Here is a 23786-nt window from a genome sequence, read left to right as displayed (position 1 = left end):
CTGAATCCTTACCTATTACCTCCACATCAAATATACTGTACTTCAAGCGTTTGCAAAATGGAAGTGAGCCAAGAAAAATATAGCCATTAGAAATAAAATTAAAAAGTTACATTGATCATCTCATATAAAATTCCAGGTCAACACCTTTCTCCTATGCCCCAGCTGCATGGGAGGAACAGGGGGATTTCATCCACGATTTCTTTTATTTTAAAATGTCTTATTTTATTATTTTTATATTTTAAATTTTTATTACTTTAAATTTTATTATTTTAAAATAAAAATATTTTTTGATGTGACACTGATCTAATTCTCAAAGCAGTGCAGAGAGTGTGCAGAGTTATTCACTAGTTTTTGGCTTAGGTATATTCAAATTTTCTTAACAAGATGTACAACTGTGACATCATATTGGCTGGAGGTTGTTGACTTTCGATTATTTTTTAAAGATTTAGCAAAGTAAAAGAATGTGTCAGAATGAGTAGGAGCTTCCCAAGCTCGTATCTGTTCAGCAGCTCACCGACCATGCCTTACTCCTTACCCAAATCTCCAACCACATCTCCATCCTTAGAGCCCTCACCGTGATCTAAGTAGGAAGGTAGCACCTGTGCCCAGAAGGCTTTTGAGACCCACTGATTGAGTCTCTGCAGTGGCCAAGCCCAGCTCAATACTGTCCCATCAACAAGCTACCAGCTGTGTGTCATTTCGGTCCCAAATTCAACGTGCCTCACAGCTCTCAAAGCATGTATCTTTTACAGATGACAACTCACAGGGTGAATTTGGATATTTTTTAAATGTCTAGGGACTTCCCTAGTGGTGCAGTGGTTAAGAATCTGCCTGCCAATGCAGGGGACACGGGTTCGATCCCTGGTCCTGGAAGATCCCACATGCCGCGGAGCAACTAAGTCCGTGTGCCACTACTACTGAGCCTGCGTGCCCAGGGCCCGTGCTCCGCAACACGAGAAGCCACCGCAATGAGAAGCCCGCGCACCACAACGAAGTGTAGCCTCCACTCACCGCAACTACAGAAAGCCTGCGCACAGCAACGAAGACCCAACGCAGCCAAAAAAAAAAAATGTCTATACTTGGTGGGTTTTGCCACCTCATTTCAGTTGTGAACCTCATTGCTGCCTCAAAGATGTTGAGAGTACTTCTGATTTCTGAATATCCAAAAGGCAGTAACCATGGAAACCCAACAGATTCTTTTCTTTGGTCAGGGACAGCTTCTTTATACCCATTAACCTCCTCCACCTGCTTGTGGCTGCTGTTAACTATTTTCCAAGGTTTCCTTGGAAAATGAAAACTAGAATGCCAACTTAATGTTGCTAGCTTCTACTTAATGAAAGGTGGCACCTGTAAATATCTGCAACTCAGCCACTTCAAAGGACAGAAGTGGCCATAACAATAGCAAATAACACACACATGTAAATAAATAGCATTTTAAAAAGCTTTCACATGTGTCCTGTCATATGCTCTTCACCATGGCTCTGTGAGGTTGAGGGGATGTAAGCCCATTTCACCAGTGAGAATGCTGAGACTCAGAGATTACGTGATCCATCAAAGCCACACAGCAAACAGACTCACAGACATAGAGAACAGACTTGTGGTTGCCAAGGGGGAGGGGGCTGAGGGAGGGATGGAGTGAGAGGTTGGGGTTAGCAGAAGTAAGCTGTTATGTATAGAATGGATAAACAACAAGGTCCTACTGTACAGGACAGAGAACCACATTCAATATCCTATGATAAACCGTAATGGGAAAGAATATTAAAAAAAAGAATATATATGTGTAACTGAATCACTTTGCTGTACAGCAGAAATTACACAACATTGTAAATCAACTATACTTCAATAAAAAAATGTTTTTAAAAGCCACATGGTAGGTAAGTGGCAGAGCCATGATTTGTACTTGGGTCTTTTAAATCCAAATTCCATACTTTTCACACTACACCACTTTGCCTCAATTAAGGACAGAAGATAGTGTTTTGAACCTAAAATTGGTGAGACTGGTCTAAATACATTTCCAGCATACCACAAGTCTCAGTCTTAAGACTTTTCTTTCTTGGTCCAAACATCCAGACTTTAAAATCAGAAAATACATACTCAGAATCTAATCTGCACCAGTGCATGCTGTAGAAGGGGTTTGGAGGAGACCACAGGAAGTAAAGGGGAAGCTGAGTATGAGGACCTCCCAGTTTCTACTCTTTCCAAGTCATTTCTACTTTTTTTCCTTTTTTATATGTTGAGATATAATTTTTTAAATACATATACTCACTCTTATAGGGTAAAGAGCTCCAGAAGAAGAGAGACCCAGACCCATGTTTTACACTAGCTTAGTCCCCATCTATATCTGGTTACCATCTATGTCTGGGACACTGCTCATCACTTCTCCATGACTCAGTTTCCTCACTTGGGAAAATGAACCCGCAGAGCGATTGTTAGGACCAATGAGGCAATACAGTCTTACTTTGGGAGTAAGTGCAAGGCATTCTCACATGCATGCCCTTGCTTGGTTAGGGGGCAGGGAGGGGTTGCTGAGGTGATGGTTAGGGTGAGAGAAAAACAGGCAAGAATTCTCTGTAGCCTAGAGCACGATAGAACCTGCAGGGAAATTCCTGTAACTTTCCCAAGGATCATCCTGCCCTGGGAAAATGCTTGAATGGTCCTGCAGAGAAACTGGACCCTTTTCCTGTTCCCCATTAGGAAAGTTGGCATCATCCAAAGAAGTGGAATCTTTAGGGAAAGGAAGAGTGTCTGCCGTGTCAACAGTCAGTTCTTTCCCAGCACAGCCGATGAGAAGACCATCTCAGAATACACCTCGTGGGAATAGACCAGAGAGCACTTCCTGAACTGATAGCCTGGGAGCAGGCAGGACATCAAAAGCTGGCTTAAGTGAATCATTGTAAGTGGGACCACATAATTTGACTGTGAGACTTTTTTTTCTTTTTGTCAGCATAATGTCAACCTGAAGAGGCAGCATGGAGAAACAGAAATACGAAAGGAGTTTGGGTTGACTCTCTGGGTTTAAACTCTGCTTTAACTCCTGCTCTGACATTTATAAAGTGAGTGAGTTCAATTTCCTCATATGTAAAATGAGCATATGTTGGGATTTGAACAGGTCAATAAATAACACTTTAATCCTCCTCCAAATAAGAATCTGAATAAAATAAAAAATAGCCATGAGTCAAATTGTGTGTGGGGGGGTGGGTTTGTCAACATCACCTTAATAACTGGATTTGGGACATCTGGATTCGGGAGTGCAGTCTGAATCCACAGCCAGTAATTCTTAATATTTCTAATATTTTTCCCTTTTCCAAAAACTGAACCAAATTCAGGCAAAATAGATACTCATAACCATCTACCTTCCCCAAAGGTTACTCTTGGCAACAAAGAAGAGAATAGTGGGGATCAGACAGAGGATCAGATCACTTCCAGAACAAGAAGAGGAAACAGGGACTCTATGGTCTTAAACCACCTGGGAAAAGAATGATGGGCCAATGGGTGTGCAGACCCTTAGCACCCAACCAATTGGAAAAAGGAAGCAGCTTCTTGGGGATGGGAGTGTGAAAGAGAGACTGGAAAGGTCTGTGATGGAACCTGAAACATAGGATGAAGAAGAGGTTCCCCAATCAGATACCACCTCCATCTCCCTTGTAGGGATGGTGAAATCATTAAAGGAGATGAAATAAATGTAGCACCAATCAGGGAGCCAGTGACCATGTGCGGTTATTTTCTTTCCTTCTTTAATCTTTTCCCCCCAACCTGCTTTAGAAAATGAGGACAAATAAGTTCTGCAGCAGCTCCCTGAGACGCTTTCCCCAGGGCAACCCCGGCTACCTCAGTCTGCTCTTGTCAAGGTAGGACGACATTCATCCTAGGTTCCCCAGGGCAGGTTGTGGGCCCTGTGTCCTGTCCAGTTTAGCACTTGCTGGAAAAAGAGTCCTAACTGGGTTATACTGACCCTCTTTCCAGTAGGAAATTTTCAGGCAGAAAAACAACAGGTTTTTCTCCCTTTGTTTCCAAATCGCTGCTTTTTCTTGCCTCTTCTCCCCTTCCTTCTCAGGCTCCATTGCTGGGTCCTTTTAGCAAAGGTCAGCATTTCCCAGGTGTGGTTCCTTCCTGTTTTCTTATTCCCTCTGCCTGTCCTCTCTGGATGACCCCCACCCACTCCTTCTTCAACTACACCAAACTACATTTGCTCCAACTTCCAAATCTCTGTCCCCTGCTGTAACTGCCCCGCTCACATCTCCGACTGCCGCGCCTTTACCTGGATTCCCTCCAAACATCCCAAACCTAACTCACTTTCTTATCCTTCTTCCCTCCAACTGATTCTCTTTCTTGCATCTTCCAGCTCTACTTTTGCCTCACTTTCCCTAACTGGAAGTCTTAAAATTATCCTAAGTAGCTGATTCTTTTTTAGTCCCCGCATTTAATTAAAGCTTGATTCTGTCAATATCACTTACATGCGGCCTCTTCTCTCCAGCCTTAGCTGGATCTTCATCCTTCACCTGCCTCCTTGCAAAGGCCTCGTAAATGATCTCCCGTCTACATGTGTCGGAGTCTTAACAACTAGACCGCCAGGGAAGTCCCTCTCTCTCTCTTTCTATCTCTGTCTGTCTGTCTCTCTCTCTGTCCCTCTCTGTCTCTGTCTCTCTCTCTCACACAAACACACACACACACACACAGACACACACACACACACACACGACGTAACCTGCAAGACACTCCTGACTCCCTTTGCCCGGTGCCCGGTACTCTCAGTCCAAGCTTCTTACAATGACCTGCACATCCTCTACTGCCCAGTGCCTCCTGCCTTGTCGCCCATTCATCCACCCTCCAAGCCTCCAGACCCAATGGCACTGAATTGATGTCACCTTTCCTAGAAGAGTCTATAACCCTTAACGCTTCTCTGCTTAGGCTCCTCCTGCGCCCTCCGCTTTGAATGTCCTTCCCCAATACACACACCTAATCCCTGACTTGTAAACATATTTTTCCTTTAAGGATGATTTCAGATGTCCTTGCTTTGGAGAAGCCTTCCCCAACTTCTCTGCTTGTTAGTTACGTCCCTTTTGTGCGCCCTCAATATTGAACTGCGTAACAGAGTTACACATACTCAAATTGTAGGTAATCTATTGGCATTTATGATTCTCCCATTATAATGGTCGTTTCTTGAGAATAGAGAATCATTTTTTTAATTCCTTTATTTCCAGCATCTAGGTATTGACCCCCTCTTAGGTACAATCATTATGCCACTTATTGCACATAGAGATAAATGGAGGGATGAAGACTGATTTACATTCGTGTGATAAAAGCATTCCCATTAACCACAGGTCTGGGAATCAGGAAACACAGCCCCAGGCATCAGTGTTGCCTCTACTTAGCCTTGTGAACTAAAAAATAAGTCCCTCCTCCAAGCTGTGTTTTGCTTCTTCATTTTGAACAACGGTCAAATAATAGCCCAATAACTCTCCTGATGGGTACAACAGCAACATGAAAATTTTTCAGAGTATTTTCATGTCTAACATGAATATATTGAAATACATCACTGTTACTACCATGAATTAGACTTTGTGGCTAAACATTCAGGTGATGCTTTCAACTCAAATGAGTGAAAAGATGATATATACGCAAAAGAAGCTTTAAAGAATTAAACACACAGAACTCCATTCATAGCTTTCTTATTAAACCATAAATATGATCAATTAGTAGTTAGTAGCATTCTAATTTTATATCTAGACTTGCATAGATTTTTTTTTCTTTTCATAAATCTTTATTTTGAAATCAGACCCCTCCCAGGAGGTAATTTCAGACCAGCTTGTCTTCGAAAGCTCTTCCAAGCATTTTGAAAAAATAAAGAAAAATTGAGGACAATTACACTGCTGTGGTACCAGAATTCAATCTATATTAGAATCTCTCCTAAGGGAATAATTCTAAATACAGAAAACTCTTTATGCACTGAAAGTTCATTGCAATTTGTTTTTTTTCTACAAGAGAAAAAAATAGAAATAACCAAAATGTCCAATAAAAGGGTAATGGCTAAATGAATTTAGAGTGTACTAGTGTGATGGAAAACAATGAAATTTTATATATGATGTTATAAGGATTTGTAGCAACTTGGGTAAGCTGCTGTGTTATAATGTCACGTGGAAAAGTAAGGTAAAAAGCCTGTATACAATATGAGCACAAGTAACTAGAAAATAAGCCCAAGACACTAAGTATATCTGTACATCTTCTGCTTGTTTCTACTGCCTCTCCCTCTGACAGCAGTGAAAACTGGGAAGGACAACCATCTTGGTGTCAGGAGTGGGAACTGCCACCACAGTTTTTTCATAATCAGAACTTCCTCTGCCAGTTTGCCAGTGGAGGAAGGATTTCAATACTCTCAGACTCCCAATCCTACTTCATTTCTCTAAACCTTTTTATAATAACTTACATTTGATTACCAAAGTAATTTATGTTCACTTGAAAATCTTCCTAATTTTAAAGTTTCTTATCCATGTCTGGTTTGAAGTGAAACTGGAAAATAATTGTTCTTTTAGCAGCCCAAACTCTTGGCAGCTCGCCTCCAGAGCTTGGGATTATGTAACTCTCAGTGTAGCAGAAAAACTTTTCTAAAGGGCCAACTTCTCTTCTAGAACCCATCATTTCAAAACAGGTTTTAAGCAGATTATAAATGGGTTTTTACCACCGTGGTGGTATTTCCAGCATATACACTTAAAAGTGTGATACAATTTACGGGGTTTTTTTAACGCCTTGTAATAGGGAGTGAAATGTAGATAAACAAAGGGATTCCTCCCCACTCCCCAAGAGAGCTGTTTGTAAGTAATTACCAACTAGAGATGAATAAAAAGAGAATAGTAAATCCCAGATAAGAAGAAGATGTAGATGGGGGATGGCCATCTTCTCAGAAAGGTAGGCAGTAAGCTGGATGTGTATACCTGACATCACTTGATGTGTAAGGCTGACTTCCTCATCTCTTCCATATGTTCAGAGGTCTCTCTGTGGTCCTCACTGGTTTGAATAAATCTCTTCAGGGCCCTAGTGTAGACAGGCTTTCACACCAAAATCACCTGGCATGACAATTACAAATACAGATTCCAAAGCCTCACCCCAAACGTACTGAATGGCAACCTCTGGGGTGGGACTCAAGATTCTGCATCTTAACAAAGTGTCCTGGTGAGACTCATGCACTCTTTACAGGACAGGAATCTGAGGTCCAAAGTGGGAACTTGACTTGCCTAAGGTCACACCTCAGGGTGGTGGCAGAGCCCCCTGACCACCAGGTCAGCCCTTTCCTGGGGATATGAGGCCTTTGAAGTACAGACCTGTGTAAGAACAGAGGGCTGGATGTGAAGGTCACCCAGGCCAGAAACAAATTTGCCGCTAATCACTGGGCTACCATCCCCTGAGTCTCCCTTGGTTCATACAGGTGTCTCTCTGAGGTTTTTAGAGGGAACTAAAGAAGAAAATTACAGGGACTTCCCTGGTGGCACAGTGGATAAGAATCCGCCTGCCAGTGCAGGGGACAATGGTTCAAGCCCTGTTCCAGGAAGATCCCACATGCCACAGAGCAACTAAGCCCGTGCGCCACGACTACTGAGCCTGTGCTCTAGAGCCTGCGAGCCACAGCTTCTGAGCCTGCATGCCACAACTACTGAAGCCCACGTGCCTAGAGCCCGTGCTCCACAACAAGAGAAGCCACCACAATGAGAAGCCTGCACACTGCAACGAAGAGTAGCCCCCGCTTGCCCCAACTAGAGAAAGCCCACACACAGCAACCAAGACCCAACACAGCCAAAAATAAATTAATTTTTTTAAATTTTTCAAAACAATTTTCAAAAAAAAAAAAGAAGAAAATTACAAATCAAAGCAGGGTTTCTGTAAGCATGTTTCTTAGAAAACTAGTCCTTACAAGTAATCCATGAAGAAAGCATGGAATGGAATGGAATTGTATCCTTTCTCCCTGTTTTGAATAGTCTCGAGGAGTCCCTTGAGCCTATCAAGGCACTGAGAAGTCCTGCAGCAATGAAGCCCATTTACCTTTCCTCATTCTAGTGACCACTGACTTATTTGACAGAAATGCCTCTGTGTGTGTGTGTGTGTGTGAGTGTGTGTGTGTGTGTAATACCTTTAACATTGTTAAGGAACTAGTGTTCTAGAGAAACCATCTACTCATCCAGAAGTTTCTTTACTCAAGTCTATGTCACAAGTAGTGAGCTGGCTGGTATGGCGGGAAAGGCACTAAACTTGGATCCTGGAGTCCTGGGTTTTAGACTCCTCTCTGACACTTACTCATTTTAAGACCTTGGCTAAGTCTCTTGTCCCATTTTACAACTGAGGAAACTGAAACTAAGAGATACATACCTTTCCTGTCCACTCTACTGGTTGTTTGGAGGACCACATATAACAGCCCTCAGAATAGACAGCGCTATTAAAGTGTCATTATCTCTTCTTCTTCTTCCTCCTTCTCCTCCTTCTTCACATGCCCATCACTCAGGAGGTCATCTCCATCCCAGAGAACTCATCCTGTCTTTAACAGCAGGGCCTTGACAAGGTGACACCAGGTGTGAAACAAATACAGCATCTAAGGGTGACCAACTAATCCTCAAATCGCTGCAACATCAATGTTCTCTTTTCATGATGAACTCTCAAAGCATCGGCTGTAGAAGGTATTGACTCGGGTGTGGAACCTTTCTCACTGACTTACAGTTCAGTTATTCACGTAATTGATTTTCTTCTCTAGAGACGCTGACGTTGCTAATGCTGTTCCCACTCAGACCGCGGAGGACAGAACAGTTTCCTCTGGTTTTCCTTAGTCTGTGTTCCAGTGGGTGGTTCTCTGCCCAAACACACTTCCTTCAGTTGCAGCCATTCGCCTCCTCCCACTGCAGAGGAAGGGGATGAAGGCTGGAAATGCAGGCATGAGATTCCTCACAATGACCATAGGGAAATAGCCACCCATGTGTATCATTGGCTCTGGTGAAGTGTGACCCGGCACCGTGCCTCATCCATCTCTGTGCCCCTCACAGTGTTTCACACCGTTCCTGCCACCTCCTAGGTGCTTGAGAAATATTTCTGAATGAATGGATGAATAAACGAATGATCTCTGTCCTCCATCACCCTGTCATGTTTTCTCTGGTTTAACAGGGTCTCCCTGAGCCATCCTTCTCACCCATGACAGGCCACACCCTGTCGTGAGGTTGAAAATTTAATACAAGAGACTCACTAGTACACTCAGAAAACTAGGCAGTGGAGGTCCAGAGATGAATAGAGCGTTCTGTGGACCCCCAACGATCCTACTGTGCAGTACGAGAGAAATTCATTGGGCTGCAGGTGTCACAGGGTAAGGCCATGGCTACACGGGGATTCATTTTATTTCCCCCAATAGATTTTAAGCTCCCGGAGGACAGGAACCGTCTTCAGTATCGTCATTATCTTTATCTTCATCTTTATCGTCATCCTTGTCATGCAAGCTCCATGAGGACAGCAATTTTTGTTTTGTTCCCTGATGCATTCCAAGCATTCAGAACAGCTCCTGGCACATAACAGGTGCTCTTCAATCCACAGTTTAACACTGAATAATCATTATCAATGTGAGAATTTATTGCCTATCTCCTTCCTTCCAGGCACTAAGCCAAGTACTTTATATTCATTATTTCAACAATATGAGCAACCTGGGACCCTTGAGCGTAAGTAGGTACAGAAATGTCCTCAGTTGATGGAGCCACACTTCCTACCCAGGAAATCGGACTCCAGCGACCACACTCTTACCCACATCCCTCCCCATGATGCCATCCCCCAGCCACCTCTAACGCTTTCCTACGTCCCTCACAGTTCCTTGTAGGATGAGTAGTGAAGGTTCATCAAACTAATGAGAAGACAAGATTCCAAACCAACGTACTGGTCCTGGGCTGGTGACTGTACCTGAGAGCTCTGATCTTGAAGGCTCCAGCACTTCAACTGTCCAACACCGAGCCAGGGTTAATAAGGGAACAAAAACAGGATTGACCAAATGAGCATGCCAGTGTTAAACCCTGCCCAGCCAGGCAGTTAACAAGATTTTTACTGACAGGAAAATAAAGACTTCAGAAAGAAATATGATTCCTTCTGTCTTGTCTTAAAGTGAAAAATGAGTAGGACCAGAGAGAGAATGGATCACTTCCCCTTTCCAAGTGCAACTAGCTCTCTCTAGTTTCTCTCCAATGATACGAATGCAACCAAGCAAGCAGCAGGGCCACTGGTTCAACTACCACCTGCACAGGGGGAAAGAAGCATGATGGATGGGGCATATGAGGGAGGGAGCTGAAGTTTCCCAGGCCACGGAGGACACCCTGAGACACCAGGAGGGACACCCCTGTATGTGCCTGGAAGTGTGCTGAGAACTTTCCACCTGAAATGCAAACAGGAATATTCATGGGGGTATATCTGGTGCCAAACAATTAGAAAAGCCGCCTGCTCTTACTGATTATATTTAGTTCATTTCACTAAGTATCTGCTAGTCACCTACTCCGTGTCCAAACCTGAATTAGAGGTTTGTTTCTTTTATATCTGCATTGCCTAATAACAGCAGAAACACCTAATAGTATGTGACACCTTACCATGTGCTTTTAACTTCTGCTCATTTTGATTTGGTACCCAAAGGATACCATGGGATAAGCATGGAGGGAGTCATTATGCTGGTTTTATAGTTGAGGAAACCAGGGTTCACTAAGCGCTAACACTAAGTGCTTAACCTGTGCCAGGCACCAGGCAAGAAGTCTGCACACATTGTTTTTACAACAACCCTATAAGGTAGATACTTTATTATCTCCACTGTGCAGATGAGAAAACTGAGGCTTTGAGAGATTGTTTCCCAGAGTTGTACATATAGTGGGTGACAGAGCTGGTATGTAAACAAAGGAAGTTCTGTACCCTTGCTCTGAAATTCAAGGTTATTCTGTCTTCAGAGGTTAAATAATTAGCCCAAGATCAGGCAGCTTGCCATAGATAAAGCTCCACTCATACCCAGAGTGCTTTCCTCTAACCCTGCTGCTTGAGGAAGTTATTTATTAATAATGGAAAGGGCCCCTGCTTTAAAGCCATTTATCTTCTAGTAAGGAAAGTGAGACAAACATAACACAGAGCTAATATCAAGGCAAGGCCAAAGTCTGGCCTTCAGTCAATTAATAAGATCTCCAGGGCTTCCCTGGTGGTGCAGTGGTTGAGAATCTGCCTGCCAATGCAGGCGACACGGGTTCGAGCCCTGGTCTGGGAAGATCCCACATGCCGCGGAGCAACTAGGCCCGTGAGCCACGATTACTGAGCCTGCGCGTCTGGAGCCTGTGCTCTGCAACAAGAGAGGCCGTGACAGTGAGAGGCTTGCACACCGCAATGAAGAGTGGCCCCCGCTTGCCGCAACTAGAGAAAGCCCTCGCACAGAAACGAAGACCCAACACAGCCAAAAATAAATAAATAAATAAATAAATAAATAAATAAAAATTAAATAATGTAAAAAGAAAAGCAAATGCCATCAATAACAGCATTTAAAAAAAAAAAAAAAAGATCTCCAGGCATAAAACATTGTTTGTGTTCAGAATTGAAAGAAAATCAGTTGGCACTGCACCCCACGATAAGCAGACCTTTATTGAGAATTTAGTATGCACTAATGTTTTACTTGCCTTGGCAGAAGCATTTACTGATCATGGAATATCTAGATGCTACCCACATCTCCTCACCCCTCTGCATTTAAGCAGAGCTCTGTGACTCGTTTTGGACAATACGTTGTGAGTGGAGGTGATGAGTATCACTTCTGGACCAAAACAAGAAGAGCACGACAACTTTCTACCTGTTCTTTTTTTCCCCAGAAACATTCTAGATTATGGAGCCTTTGTCAGCCTACGTTCCTAGGTTTCTTTGAGGAGAAGAGCCTCCTGCTGAACTGCACTGGATGTGTACCATGGAGGAGAAAAAAACCTTTGCTCTGTGTTAAGACACTACAATTTGAGGTGCATTTGTTACTGCAGCATAACTTAGCCTATCCTAACCAATGCAGAGGCCTGATATCATGTAATAGAAGCACACATCAAGGATTTATTTGAATTATGCCTTGGTAATTCTGCCAGGGAAAGATGAACATGGGAAGTTGTAGGGCCAGAAGGGAGAAGAGACATCCCCCTCCCTCACACCACCCCCAGCATTAGGTGTGTTTTGGGATCCAGGGTTGGCTACAACTGGATTGGGGAAGTAGGATGAGGCCAGAAAGAGCCCTAAGTGCCACACTCACGGGTCAGAATTATAACATTATGAGGCTGGGAAGTACCTTAAAGATCATTTTATATTTGAAGAAAAGCATACTTTAGATGAAGATTAAATTGTTCTCAGTCATACCCCTTGGGCTCCACCCTATAGGTAGAGGGGACACTGTTGGGTTTTGTTCAAGAGAATAACAGATTGAAGGTTCTGCTTTAGGAGAATGCAAATGGCATTAGTATCAGGGTGGTTGGTATTTGTAGAAACTGAAGCCAAGAAGACAAGTTAGAAGGCCATTTTCTAAGGCAAAGTCTAGAAAGCTCATAATACTGAAAGTTGGCCACAACTCTCTTAGACTTCACTGATATAAACATGGGAAGGTTTCTCAGAAGAGAGGTTAGTAGTCTGAGGCAGGACACACAAAATGCAGGTCCCAATATCCAGGGAGGGGTTTGTTCCCAAAAGATGACCCCACACCCCCCAAATTGGAGCCAGTCCCTTGTCCAGGGCTTGACATGTACATATTCTTTGCAGTAGTGACATTCTGCTGGCCAGGAGAGCTCTAGAAAAAAGAAAACAAATCAGAGACCAGCCTTACTGTTAGACTTATAAAGAAGCTTTCCCAGGGACTAGCTGCTTCTGGTCCTTACTTATAGCCATGTGGTTCATTTGCTTATTAATTTATCAACAAATTCATTCATTCACAATAAATATGCATTAACACCTCTAGGTGCTCAGAACTCTGCCATCTCCCAAGAATACAATAATGAGAAATCAGCCACAGTACCTTCAATTCCTGAGGCAGTTTCTGTTTAGTAGGAAAGATACAGTTTTGTCACTGCTTGATGTCTAATTATAAACAGTGCTAAGAGTGCTGAGCGAGGGCTTCCCTGGTGGCACAGGGGTTAAGAATCCACCTGCCAATGCAGGGGACACGGGTTCGAGCCCTGGTCCAGGAAGATCCCACGTGCCGCGGAGCAACTAAGCCCATGCGCCACAACTACTGAGCCTGTGCTCTAGAGCCCGCGAGCCACAGCTACTGAAGCCCGCATGCCTAGAGCCCGTGCTTTGCAACAAGAGAAGCCACCGCAATGAGAAGCCCGCGCACCGCAACGAAGAGTAGCCCCCTCTCACAGCAACTAGAGAAAGCCCATGTGCAGCAACGAAGACCCAACGCAGCCAAAAATAAATAAATAAAATAAAATAAATTAAAAAAAAAAAAAAGCGCTGAGCAAGAAGCATGGGGTACTTCAGAGCCCATCAGAGAAGGACATGGTCCAGTCTGTTGGATACAGGAAGACCTCCCTGAGGAAATGACAATTACACTGAAAACTAAGCAAAGCTAAAGCTAAAACTAAAACTAGGAGGGTGCACTTGTTAGGCAGAGAGAAAGGCAATCTGCAAATGCTGTGGGGAGAGGCCATGGCATCTGAAGTTCAGAGAGACAAGTCGAGAGTCAGGTAAGATGAGACTGCAGAGGTGAAATGGTTCCAAATTCCTTGCCATGACCTCCCAGGCTGCATGACTGGACCCCAGCTGACAGCAGTGCAAGTCCCTGGCTGGCTGGGAAGCAGCTGTAGATTTGACATCAAACTAGCTGACGTGTGGGAATGGACATGAGGGAGGCCAGACAGCACGGGGTAAAGAGTTAGGAGCTACTGCAATTACCCAGGAAGGGGTGGTCATGGCTTGGTCGGGCACTGTAGAAAAAGGTGGAAAGAAAGCATGGAGTTAAATGATGTACAGAAAATCACCAGACTAGATGGTAGACTAGAAAAGGAGGGTGAAAGAGAGAAGGGGCTGAAGATGCCTTCTGGTTTTCTGAACTGCATAACTATATGCATGGGATTGCTGTTGGAAGCAAGAGAGGAAGCCAGGTCTGGGGAGAGAGAAGGTGATTCGTCTGGTTTTGAGGCAGCTGGAAGCACCCAGGCTGGGGCTGTAGAAGCTGTGCCTTCTAATCCACTGATAGGGACACCTGAGGACGTCTTGTATTCTGGGTGGTGGTGCGTCCTTTTCTCAATGCCTCCCTGGAGGATGCTGGGCTTTAGAACTGACTGGCCCCTTCCCAGACCCCGAGCAGAGGCGCTGGAATAATGCTGTCTTGCTCTCACACTGTTGGCCACTTTTTTGATGAGCTGATTCAAAGTTTCAAAGCTGATTTAACATTTGACCCTTTAATCTTCTCTGTTTTAGACAGTTTATGCTGATTAAGCCCAGTTTGGCTGTTGACTTCAGATCCATAATAAGAACTTTGTACAGGAATAGACACACAGAGACCATACAGAATTGGGAGCTGGGGTACAACTAATAGGTTGGGATTTTCCACTGTTGACAGGAGAGTTCCAATAACATCCCAGAGGAACACAGGATTTCAAGGTTCCAGAGAAAGAGTAGTTGCTTCTGGCTGGGGATAGGAAGGAAGAACTTCCTGTGAAATGTGCATTCGGGTTGCATCTTGGAGGATGAGTGTGAATTTAGACAAATCGTGATGGGAAAGGAGGAAGAGTTCAGGCAGAACAAATAACTTGGGCAAACGCAGCAGGGAGGCAGGTAGAAGATGTGTTTCTTCCCCGAGGCGTCCTCCAGAACCTTTCACTTTGATGCTCTGTCCTGAGCGCAGAGCCCTTACTGATACCTGGTGAGAGCGACTGCTTCCTGGAAAATGGGTTTCAGAACTGCAACCTGCAGCATGATCACACTGCACTGAAGAGGAAGTGGTTGAAGACAGGGAGCAAAGAGAACACAGAAAAGATATTTTATTTTCCACCCACTTTCCTCTCTTCTACATCCACACATGTGCCCAATGCCCTAGAATAGCCTGTTTGTTATCGCCAAACACGTCCCCCACTTTCCTCTCTCTCCATCTTTAATTATGCTATTCTCTCTGCCAGAAAGGCTTTCCCTCCTCCACCAGCTTCTGTCCAAATCTTACGTCTCCTCCACGACATGACTCAAGGGCGAGGTGCCAGTCCCCTCGCCTCCTTCCACAGTCAGAAGTGATGCCTCTCACAGCAACTTCCCTCTGTGCCTCTCACTTGGTACCTCTTACTTACCTACTGGGCTTATGTTCAGTCTACTTGGGGTCATGCGTTGATGTTCCCTGAGCAAGGACTATATTTGATTCCTCCTCGGAGACCCAGGACAGCCTTTTTCATAAGTGAGAGCTTCACAAATGTTAAACAAACAGAGGATAGAGCCTGAATCTTGAATTCCTGATTCCTCTTTCCAATTCTGACTCTGATCCGCAAAATACATAGGAGTAATGCAAAGCCAGCTACACCCATGGAATACTTTTATTCCATAGCCTAAAACCACAAGTAGTAAAACTCCAAGCACCTAAGGGGTTTATAGCTGAATTTCCTTTTACTTGGTCTGAATTTCACAGCTTTATCTTGTGGGACAAACTGCTTCCTGCCAGTATATTGGTAGTTCCTTTAGGGCCCAATGTGCACTATCTCTGGCTGGAGGAAAGATGACCGTGGTGGGAAACGTCTTACCCCTCTGCCCACCAGGCTGCCCAAGCTGAGCTCCAAATGCCACTGTGTGCGCATGCCTGTGCACGTGTGCTGTGTGTGTCAAGTGCGTGCATGTGTGCCCATGGACACGTGGGACGACCTGGATGTGGGCACATATCAGGGCCTTACCAGCTCAGTCCTCTATTTTGGAAAATTTTGGGTTTTGGCTCATTCACAAGCTGAGAGGATGAGAGACACAGAAAGAGGGAGAGAGATCTATTCCCACGCAGTAATCAGGTTACTGAAAACCACCAGCAGTCATCGTGTTTATCTTTCTCATTTATCCAAACCCCAAACAGCCCTCTGCAGCAAATCACATTCAGCAGGGCAGATTATTCTGTCTGTAGCATAAACTTTTCACTGCATCTCTCTCAGGAGCAGCCTTTCTAGGTAAATATATATCTCATTCTAATAGCAACATTGGGAGAAGTAATGTTATTTGCTCTGATTTAGAGAAAACACAACATAAGCTCTGGCAAAGCTGATCTTTTTCCTTAGAAATTAATCAAAGGCACATAATTCAGAGGCAATGTGAATGCTCCTCTGGCAGAGTGGAGAGCTGGGTGTGTGTGTGGGTGTGTGGGTATGTGTGTGTGTGTGTGTGTGTGTGTGTGTGTGCGTGGTGGGATGGAGACCTTGATGAATTATTCCCTCCTCCTAACCCCTCCTCTGGAGAGAAAGAGTGGGCTCCCTTTTATTTATTTCCTGTCACCTGAGTGGTTTCTGGAGACCAGTTGGCAAGATTCATAGAGTTGAGAGAGATCAAATGGTGATTTTTCACCGTACAAGTGAGAATCTGCAAATTTTACCCGAAGGGAATATGAAAGCTCAATTCAGTATTGACTTCGTCTGCCTTTGCAGGCGAGCGTCTAAGAGTGCGGTGCTGGGGCAGGTGACTACCTCCGGCTGTGAGGGGGTGAGGGGTGGGGTGGGACATGGGGGAGGGAAGTTGCTGCCTTTCTGAGCCCATTCCACCTCGAGCTCCTGAGGACAGGGAGACAGAATTTGTAATCGATGGTTTAAAAAATAATAATCACAGTGCCGCCATGTTCTAAAGTGGCCCTTGCTGCAACTGGGTCAGTAAGGCATCGTGGGAGAAAGCAGGGGCTCCGAGGTCAGACTTGCTAAATTCAAATCCCGGCTCTACGGTTGACGAGCTGAGTGATCTTGGGCTCATTACTTCTTTTTTTTTTTTTTTTCTTTTTAATTTTATTTACTTATTTATTTATGGCTGTGTTGGGTCTTCGTTTCTGTGCGAGGGCTTTCCCTAGTTGCGGCAAGTGGGGGCCACTCTTCATCGCGGTGCACGGGCCTCTCATTATCGCGGCCTCTCTTGTTGCAGAGCACAGGCTCCAGACGCGCAGGCTCAGTAATTGTGGCTCACGGGCCTAGTTGCTCCGCGGCATGTGGGATCCTCCCAGACCAGGGCTCGAACCCGTGTCCCCTGCATTGGCAGGCAGACTCTCAACCACTGCGCCACCAGGGAAGCCCGGCTCATTACTTCTTATGCCTCAGTTTCCTCCTTTATAAACTGATTGGACAGGATTGTGGTGAGGATTAAATGAGTTAATATGCACAAAGGACATAGAACAGCATTTGACCCTGTGAGCATGGCATGTTAACGATCACATTATTATCATTATTTCTAGTATTAATTAAACCCTCCCTGTGAACCTCTTTCTGGCCCATGTTCCTGTGAAAACCACGTTACAGGAGAGAATCAAATGTGTGGGTTTACAAACCTCACGGGTTACAAGAAAGCTCCAAAGGGCTAAGGCTGGGAAGGTAGTAAGAGTTAATCCAGCCATCCATTCCTGGCCTAGGATCTCTGTGGATCCAGGCCAAAGACATGCTGAAGCCTTCTGTTTTTCTTGGGTTGGTTGTATAAGATCAGCTCTTATGGTCAGAGGCCATTTTCTGTCTTCCAGAGCAGAAGTGGGCTTCTAACTACATTTAGGGCTGGAAAGAGCATAAGATGGAGAATCAGATTCAAATTCAACATCCATAGGCCATGTGACAGTACAAGTGCTGTCTTCTCTGTGGACCTCAGTTTCCCCCTCTGTACAATGAGGAGGTGGCATCAGGGGCCCCTAAAGAATCACCCAGCATCAGTGGTCCATCCCCCGCCTTCATCCTCTACGTAGGCTTGATGCAACTGGACTTCGGCAACGGTCAATACCTTGGTGGTCACCACTGGCCCAGGCTGGAGAAGTGAGCGAAGAGTAAATGACTTCCTGACTGTTGGCATCTCAGTAGTTTTATTTGTGTCTCGGGGGAGACAGCCGAATCGGACCCAGCATGAGTCTCCTGCCTGATCCTTACTGAAACGCTCTCATAGTGAGATCAGTAACAAAGGTCAATCAAAGAGAAAGAACTGCCTTCTGTGGGTCAGCCACGTTCCCTCCAGAGGGCTGGTGGCTCTCAGGCATCTCCGTCCCGCGACCCTCCGTGGGCTCCTGGTAACCTCACTTTCCACAGGACACCGCTCAGGTGCAGACCTTGCCAGCTCCGACACCCTGAGAGCTGTGCGCTTCGCCTCCTGCTTGTCCTGTGGCTCTTGTCAATCCGGCGGCTGGTGAGCACCTCAGAGAGCGGAGGTTGGCCCAGCTACGCTTGGGTTTCCATTCCTGAAACCACTGCCTTCTCCTCCATGACAATTTCAGAGCGGGTTTGAGAACCTCTATGTTTCAAACCACCGTCCCAATGAAGCGAGAGAGCAGAGTCTGCTCTCAGCTACCAGAGGATGGATTATTCAATAAATCCCTGAACAGGGATGGAGCACGTACCACAGCCTAATAACAGGAAAGTAACCTTTGATTGCCAACTAGTATTAGATGTTGTAGGAGACGCTTTACATTTTTTTTCCCCATTAATAGTTACAGTAACCCTTTGAAGGAACTATTAGTGTAGTACACGTTTTACAGCTGAAGAAACTGAGGCTCAAAAAGCTTTAAGAATATAGTAGTAAGTGAGATCACCAGGACTTGACCCAGAGATGTATGAAAAAGCAGAAGGCGTGACCTCTGCCTGGTAGAGTGTACATTCTGTTGGGGAAGCAGGATGTTGGCTCTGCCAGGTTTTGTCCTGTGCTGCCACTTGATGTTTTAATGCCTATGATAGATAAGAAATACATTATGCGGATTATGAGATATGTGAGTCAGCTCACTGTGGGCCAAGGCAGCGAGGAAAACTGAACGGGCTTCTGGCCAGGCTTTGCAGGATAGAGGGTGAGTCTCTAAGCGCTGGGAGACCAGATTAGGTGAGAACAATTGCACTAGCAAAGGCCACCCAGCTGTGCCATTCAAGAGCCTATTTCCTTCTAGTTATCCTGGATGAAGGATGCTAATTTGGCTCCTGGAAAAGCCTCAGCTGTCCTGGAGAACTGGGTACTGTCCGTGTAGAAACGTGCTCCAGGAAAGAGGATTAAGACATGGTCTTAATGATATGTGGTAATGCTCAAATTAAAGTCCAGTTGGATATTCCCAGGCGAGAGCTCCTTAAATATTTTCAACAAATGTCATTAGTGATAGAAAATATAAAGACACACTCTTGGTATACTTACCTGTTTGGATTTAAAAAATTCATGCCATGCTCGTGCAGTTCTAAAACATATCCATGTTTATTTCAATTCACTTCTTTATTAATTCCACAGATATCTGTTGAGCCCCTATTCTTTGTTGGGACTTGTTCTGGGCACTGGGGGAAGAGCAGTGAATATACTATGATCCCTATCTTTATAAAGGTCCGTTCTGGAGCTTCTTCCCACATATTTGTAGGAAGTGGTAGTTTCTTGAAGATGTAGCACATCCACCCTGGGCTTCCTGTGCCTTCAGCGCCTTGCCTGTGGGGGTCCCAGGAGTAGGCATGCCCACACTTGAAGAGCAGTGTCCTTAGGAGACACTCTGGCAGGCCACGGGATCAGGAGGGACTTCCCTACTTGACTTTCAGGGTCGTTTTGCTAAATCTGGGGCTGGATCTTCCAAAGCTGCACATCTATAACAGAGTTGAACTCTCTTCCTCTCCTATTATCACCACACCAACCCTGAGGAAGAACCAGAAGCCTGCTCCTAAGACCCCTCATTGTCACTATGTTGTGCCTCTATCTGTCAGCTCTGGCTGCTGAAAATCCAACCCCAAATGCCTTGAACAGTAAGTACCACAGCATTATCTTACCTAAGAGGTAAGGGGTGGCTCCGAGGCAATGAATTCAGTGTCCCTCCCAACAAGCATTATAAACCCATATTCTTTCCCCTTTCTTCTCTGCTACACTCAGCATGCTGGCTTGCCCTCTAGGCCAGCTCCTTCATGGCCCCAGGAAGCCTACTGCATTTTCAACATTCATATGCAAGCATCAGGAAGAGAGAGCACAGCTTGTTTTCTCTATATGCCTTTTGTTTGGTTGGTCATTTTTAGAGCAAGGAGGAGTCTCACCCAGAAGCCCCCTCACATCTCAGCCAGAACCGAGTCACATGATTTCCCTTAAACCAGCCCCTGGCAAAGTGAGTGGGATTGCCATGATTGGCTGGGATTCTTCCCTATGCTGGAAGATGAATCATAGATTAAATTGGGGTCTGTAAGCAAGAAAGAAAAGAGAAATACCTGCTGGGTAGGCAGCAAAGAGTATTTGACACCATGGGCTCCTCTCATATGTTGAATTCCACCTGATATTACGTAAAATGAAAGCTCCCATGTATCAATTGCTTCCTACCTGACACACACTGTCCTTGGCACGGTCAAAGCCATTAACTCCACTCAGCCCTAACCCTGTGTTTTCTTCAACCCCCTCTGGTAACCTGAAATTATTTTGTCTGCTTATTTATTATTGCTTCCCCAGTTACAAGGCAAACTCCAGGAGGGCAGCCCTCATGTTTCTTTTGTTTATTGTTCCAACATCTAGCCCAACATATGGCATGTAATTGGTACTCAGTGAATATTTTTAAAGAAATAAATAAATGAATTCTTTACAAGGCACATGATTCTCCTTATTCTTCTATAGCCCTTCTTCCTATCTTGCATTTGGTGAAACTGAAATAGAAGTTCCACTGATAGACGTTAGGTAATTTGCTTAAGGTGACTTGAGGATCATGTGGCATAATCAAAATTTAAACCTAATCTGTCAGATTCCAAGTTTTGCTCTGTCCCCAGTGCCCAGCGCCATGACCCCTGTCCACGTGAACAGCAGCCTTTGATCTAATGTGTCCCCTTCCTTGGGCAGCTGCAAACCCTTTAGCCATTAACTGCAGCTATGCTCTTGGTCACCTCTGCTCCTGCTCTTTTCCTGGTCTAGAACCTTCTCTACTTCTCTGTGCAGAGAGTCCCTTCATGTATGCACATCTATGTCCAAAGGTCAATTCAGACCCCTCCCCTTCCTGGAGACATCATTCTGTACTCCCTGCCTCCATGGTTCCATCCTCTGCCTCTAGCCTAACTGTTCCACAGACCCAGGCCCAATAGCCCCAGGGAAAATGAGAATCTTCAAGGGTGGGGAATACCCCATCTCCTTGGCAGGCAACATAGAATAATGTTTAAAACCTCAGATTATAGGGTCAGATTATCCATGGGCAAATCCCAGCTCCTCCACTTGCTGACTGCGTGACTTTTCTTCACTTCTTTGGGCCTCAGTTTCCTCATCTGCAAAATGGGGATAGTAGTGGTATACACATCATAGGGTTGTTGTGAAGACTGAGTTAATATGTAAATCATTAAATGCAAAGCCCATAGTAAGACCCATGTAAATGTCAACTATTGCTATTCATTTTCCTTCTCTTCTTTCTCCAAGAGTGCCAGGCACCTAGAAGATGTTAAAGATGTTAAATTCATGCCGACATGAATTTGCCAATTCTCTGGCTGCTTCCTCAATATGTGGTATTTCTCCCCTACTAGCCTACAGATTCCAAGGACAGGCGTTGCTAGTGTTTTCTCCTTCCTCTCTACACTTTCAGAGTCGACCATAGTAGGGAGAACTTGACAATTACTTCATCCTCATGGAAAGAAACAAAGCAAAAAGGCCTTGGGCTCTGGGGAAAATTCTCATTTGGATTTCTTTTCTGCCTGTCCTCTCTCCTTTAACTGTACATCTCTTCTTTCTTCCTGAAATCAGATTAAGCCCCATTGAGCCCAAACTAGTAGTGTTTCCAGTCATTTTCTTAATGGATATGAATGGACTCTAATCCTTTTGTTTCATGGCTATTAGTCATTGGTCAGGCAGGTGACTGAGATGAAGATTTTAATCACTCCAAACATGGTATTGGCTTATAAAACATCAGCCCTCCACTGCACTGGAGAGTCATTTACGATGACATTTCAGCTGAGGGAAAAGGCCCCAAGAAACCTTAATTGGCCTTTGGGTGATTTCAGGAACTAGACCTTCCTTGTAATTTGCTAGAGAACACATACACTTCCCTGAAATAAGATCAGTCATGGGACACTGCAGTGAGAACCTTAAAGAAAATGGCTCCAGGCCAGATTTATGCACCACAGATTCCTTAAGGAAGCTGGGTCCAGACCCAGCCTCCAATGCTCTTGTCTTTGGGAGGACCCATTTCTTTCGGGACTTGACTTTTAAAGGCCACAGGAAGAGGTGCTCCCAACAAGGTTTCACAGCTGCCCTTTGATCCACACTCAAGTGAGCCCAGAGAGAAACGCTGATGAGCAGGAAGAACAAGAAGGCTGATTCACTTTGGGCAGGAGACTGTCTCCAAAGAAAAAAAATGAGTCTGGAACTGAAATTAAAAACATGAGAGCATTTCAGTTGAGGCCATCCCAGGTGGCACCTGGGCTCACACACATAGAGTAGACCTCATTAACTAGGAACAGGGATGGCAAATGGGTTTCATTTTGCATGACATTTCTGATCAATTATAGGGGCTGCTGAGAACATTGTGCTCAGAAAGATTCTCCCACTGCATTTCAGTTCAACCAGAAAGAATGCTGTGATCATTCAGCAATGTCTGCTCTGGCAGAGGCAGAGGAAGTGAAACCCAATACCAAGGGCTTACCATCCCCAGCTTAGAATACTAAGCTGGGATAGACTTCTGTCTGAAATGTCTAAATATTTATAAAACACTGTTGCATTATTATTTTCAGTGACTTTCTATTGCAAACAGTAACATAAATCATCAATATGAATATTCAAAGTTAGAGCACTTATTTTGAAGTTTCTAAACAGTGGACTCTCCTATTCCTTGGTTCCTTCTCATGAGAGCCCTTTTCACTGGTTTGCCAGTGAGAGAAACAGGTCTATGCTGAGGAGCTGGTAAGAAAGGAGAGAAATTTACATGTCAATGTTGCTCATGGCAAACTCCTCCCTGAGTAAGCCCACCTTGAAGCAGACTCCATACACCTGCCTCCTATTTCCATAAGTGGGTTCAGGCAGGCCCTAAAAGATATCTCCCGCTCATTCTCACCAATTACTAGAAGAATCAGCTGGTGAGTAATTTAGCTGTTTCTTGGAGCTTGAGATCTGTGTCATTGGTTCAGAAGAGTTGAAGGGAACCCTAGGGGATGTGCAGGAGAAAAGATCATGTCACCAAAGGCAACTCAGGCTCCCTGCTGACACTGCCTTCAGTGTCAGCTCTGACAGCCATTTGGCAAATCCACCCCTCCAGTCCTGTTCTCAGTGACAGCTTCAGAGAGGGCTGGGGAAAGTTTCCCTTTCCTGAGAGAAGTCAACAGAGCAAGAGGCAATTTCTTTGCACATTTTGTGGGGATCTTCCATCTAATGGAAAAGGCACCATTGATTCAGGAGAAGGGGAGGTTTCCCTGTGCATCTGAGCCTGGAGTGCCAGAGACTGGCAGTAACCCTGGAATAAAGACAGTGCAGAGATTTCTAAAGACATTTCACTTTTTTCAAAGCCTGGCCCTGTCGGTTTCAGTGGAAGTCTTAGATGTAAGATGAGTTTTCTTTGAAATAGCTGCCAGCAGTTCCACATTCTAGCTGATCAGCTCCCATTTCTAGCTGATGAAAGCAAGAAGACCTCTTCAGCATCACCAAGAAAGACACTTGGAAAAAGTCAACAGAATTGGGCTAGATATGGGCTCAGAAAAATC

Source organism: Balaenoptera borealis (assembly GCF_965194805.1).
Source record: "Balaenoptera borealis genome assembly, chromosome: 10".
NCBI lineage: Eukaryota > Metazoa > Chordata > Mammalia > Artiodactyla > Balaenopteridae > Balaenoptera > Balaenoptera borealis.
Note: the sequence above shows the minus strand (reverse complement) of the source record.